At 41.3% G+C, this 4,373-nt stretch overlaps 1 pseudogene; it reads right to left on the bottom strand.

Moving 5' to 3' along the window:
- Positions 1-222: 222 nt before the first annotated feature.
- LOC103734623 lies at positions 223-1,096 on the bottom strand (annotated as a pseudogene).
- Positions 1,097-4,373: the final 3,277 nt, after the last annotated feature.

The raw sequence follows: 4,373 nt of genomic DNA, 5'->3' as shown, positions 1-4,373 counted from the left end.
AAGTACAGGTGGATGAATTCTCTATAGAGGGCAACAGAGACACACTACAAACCAGAATGCCTTTAGGCTGCTGAGGTCCATGGTGGGCTAAAGGATCATGCAATCCCCAGCAAAGAAAAGAGATGGACAGTATAGATTATTGTTATTATTATTATTATTTTTATAAACACTTTGTTTTCCACCCGCCTTCTTTCCATCCACTTTAACTGTCTGCAGAACAGCTTATGACCATTTGGTGGTTGTTTAAAATCCATTCAGTGGCCTGAGCAGTGGGAGATGCAGACCAGTCCTCAGTGGGCACTCCAGTCTTCGGTACCGAGCCTCTGGATAGGTACAGAGGGCGTCTGCACACCTTCGGAGCAGTTTACCATTTCCGGCTGAGCCATGGTAAACTCAGGAGCTGGTGCGGTCCATTTGACCAGAAATTCCTCCTTGGTCACAGCCTTTTCGGTAGCGGCTTGCTCTTCCTTCTCAAACTCTTCAGGGTCCCTGCAGAAGGAGAGACCCTACCGGAGCACAGGGGAGGAGGGGCGGGGAGGGGGGATGATTCCACGCATGCGCAGAACTTCCTGGGCAGTATCCAAAACATCAGACACCCAGAGTGAACTCCCTAGTTGTTGTATGGGATGGCAATGTCTACATAGCACAGAGGAGAATCCGTGTTACACAGAGCGATAGTAGGCAGGTTGAGAAGAGATGCTTCTGTGAGGGGTTGGTGATCAGCCTTGGGGTCAGTCACCACTAGAAGATGTGGCTCTTTGAAAGCTGCTTGAATCTGGTTAGCAAAGTCCCCAGGAATGAAGTGACCAGCAATTGGAGCTGCTCCAACGGCAGCAGCAAACTTCAACACAGCTCACTGGCCAGTGTTCCTGGAGGAGATGGCATTGACATCAGCAGGGTTTTCAATGGCACGAGCTTCTCGCAGCTTCTCCCAGGTCCTCTTCAGCTTTATGATGTTCATATAATCACTTTTCCTCTTGTAAATGTACTGTTCCATCTGGCAATCAAGGTTGGTGCCACCAAAGTGGGTTCCTGCTGCAAGGAATTTGAGGACATTCTCTTCTTTCATTTGCAGGACATCAAGGGCTGCTGACATTGTGTGATTTTCCTTTTAAGTTACTGCAGGAATCAAGAAGCCCTCCCTGGCAGCATGCAAAAAGAAGTATTTTATTAAGTAGATTATTAATTGATCTAAATAATGAAAACTCAAATTATGGTGGCCAAAAACTCTGACTTGAGTTGCCATAACGGGAGCTGAAGCTGCTTTCCAGCTATCCAGACCTAAGCCAATTCATTGAGGACCCTGTAACATTGTTGCAAGAGGAGACTGTATGTCTGTCTCTAAGCCTTTCCTCAAAGGGCTGTAGTTACTTGATAGAATGAATGTACACTGTAGAAAATGTAACAGCTAGGGGCTGCATGACTTAGTGCTAGAATGCTTACCTAGCATGGAGGAGGCCCTAGGTTCAAGCCCAAGCACCTCAAAGAAAATAAAACAAAAGGCAAAAAGGAAACACCTATAATCCCAGATCTTTTAGGAATGGCTAAATACTGAATTTTAATTACATGAACTCTTATGACCTAAATGACCCATGGTAGCCTACCAGTTAAAATGAGGGCTTTCAGTGGTGAGATATGGGCACCTTAGCTCAGGTTTAAGCCACTGTAGGGCCAGTTGCTCAGTGCTGTTTTCCCAGCACCAAATGTATAATTGAAATAGGTGTACTTGACCTCTGCCAGAGCCCTCACCTTGGCTCTCTGACCCATAGAGCCAGGGCCATTACAATTAAAAGGGTATCTTGGAACCACAGGGATTTTGTATTCCCACGGAGAGTTAACCAAGAATAATAATGCATGGGAAGATTGCGTAGATTAATGCTACCGTCAAAGACTTGACATTTGCAGGGTGGTCCCTATTTTATGCTTATTTAATTCAGTTGTTCAGACTGCGAAGACTTTCAGTGGATCTTGAGAATGATTGTGAATCATACATTTTTAATGGTGCCAATCCAATTTCCAACTGCTGTCCCACACATGGTATCTTTATTGGAACGGATAAACATCACCTTGGGCACATGCTATACAGTTATTGACTTGAAAAATGTCATTTCCTCACCAGTTGGAGGAATAACCAAAACCAAAAATCTTCTTACAATTAACAAAGTCAATAGTTGGCTTCATGCCCTTGAGAGAGGGCCATGCCGGCTCTGCTCTGCGCTCTAACAGTGAGCAGAGAACTTGATTGTCTTGAAATTGTACTAAACATCACACTGGCCTTCTACATTAATAATATTATATCGATCAGCAGAAAGTAGCAAATTGTATGCCTTAGTAAGAAATAAATAAATTACCAAATAGGACATAAACAGAACAGTTTAGGGGTTTTCCACTTCAGTGAGGTTTCTGGGGGTTCAATGGTCTAGAGTAAGAAGAAGAAGAAATTGTATCTGGCATGATATAGCATGAAAAAAGAGGTATAATGCTTTGCATGATGTTAAAAGCCTTTGTAGTCACATATACCACATTTGAATATGCTAACAATTTTCCTGCCTATATACATGGTTACCCATAAGGCTTCCAGTTCTGAGTGTAGAACAGAGAAAAGAGGCTGTGCAGCAATTTTAGCTCTAGGGTCTGTAGCTTTCCTGCCTGGACCTTATAATCCTGCTGACCAAATGATAACATGTGCATAGTAAACAGGGATGCTTTATGGCATTTCAGGCAAGTGGTGAAAGAATCAGTACAGCTCTCTAGGGCTTTAGAGCATATATTTTCCCTTCTCTGCGAGTACTCAGTCTTTTGAAAACAGCTTCTGCCTTGCTTCTGCCCAGAGAGACTGAATAACATTTAACCATGGGATACTAAATGATTATGTGACTTGCATGTCCCATCACACATTTGGCATTGTCTGACTTACCTGTCTGTGAGGTTGAGTGGGTACAGTACCATCTGTCATCAAGTGAAGTTCAAATGCCTGATGTACAGATCATTCTTCACATTCCCTGGTACCTCTCAGCATGAACTCCTGCATCACTCCAGCCCACTGTATGACTCTCTTTAGGTCCATTGTTTCTGTTTCTCTGCAGCCTGGAGAGCACAGTAACATAGTACATAACCTAATGCAGTATATTATATGATGTCATTGCTGATTTCACTGTAATATCAATGTTATACATTGTAATATAGATTATAATATGTACACTTAATAGCAATTAATCATTCATTGTTTTTCCTTATTTGAAGGCTTGTGACATTATAGAATTTCTCCCCAAATTATTATCAAATTCACTTTTATAGGGAATTTGGGAAATTAGTTTCTGAGTTTTTCCCTTTACTCTCTGAAAGTCTGTAACATTAATTTTTTTCTTTAACTGTTGTCTCTTGTGATTCACTTTATGTCAGGCTTCTCAGTGTTGTGATACAAGCCAGGACAGATGGCATTTATAATATAAACTCTCCTAGTGAATCTAATTTATTCTTTCCTTTATGCCAATTTTTTCCTTTGTACCATTTTTGGATTTCATACTTTCTTTAAAAATTATCTTCTAGAATAAATATATAAATAACCATTTTTTTTGTTCTTTATCCATCTACATTTGAATTTTCCTGTTTTCCAAAGTCTTTCTTCCCCTGCTTGGCCGATTCAGTTTAGCATGATGTTCTTTGAGTCATCCCTGCTGTGGTAAATAGCAAGTTGTCTTTTTTAGGGCTGAGGAATATTCCATTGTATACATACACCACAATTTCCTTATCTATTTATTTGTTGGCAGACTCTTAAATTGTTTTCATATCTTGGCTGCATTGCTTCAGTGAATACAGCAATGTGAATTTTTTTTAACAAGGCAGTGATTTTCTTTGGGCATTTTCCCCAGAAGAGAAATTGCTGGGTGATATGGTAATTTTATTTTTAATTTCTCCAGAAACTTCCATACTGTTTTCCATATGTCTGTGCCAGTTTACATTCCTACCAATATGTGTTCTCTTTCTCCATATCCTGTATTACAGTTCTCTTTTGACCTTTCAATAATAATTGTTCTACCAGGTGTGTGTGTGTGTGTGTGTGTGTGTGTGTGTGTGTGATGGCATTTTACAGTGGTGCTGATGTGAATCTTCTCTCCCTCCTCCTCCTTTTTCCTTTTAACTTCCTCCTCCTCCTCCTCTTCCTCCTCCTCCTCCTCTTCCTCTTCCTCCTTCTCCTCCTTTTCCTTCTTCTTTTGGTTTTCTGAGACAGAATCTTGCTATGTACCCTTGTCTGGCCTGGTATTTTCTAGGTAGCCTAGACGGTCCTTGATCTCCCAGCAATATCCCTGCCTCAGCCTCCCAATTACTGGGATTAAAAAGCATGTACCACCACACCCAGTTGCTACTGTTTC

This window comes from Nannospalax galili, unplaced genomic scaffold, assembly GCF_000622305.1.
Source record: "Nannospalax galili isolate Female #2095 unplaced genomic scaffold, S.galili_v1.0 scaffold831, whole genome shotgun sequence".
In the NCBI taxonomy this organism is placed as follows: Eukaryota; Metazoa; Chordata; class Mammalia; order Rodentia; family Spalacidae; genus Nannospalax; species Nannospalax galili.
The sequence above is the reverse complement of the archived record's forward strand: the minus strand, read 5'-3'. Positions and strand labels throughout refer to the sequence as shown.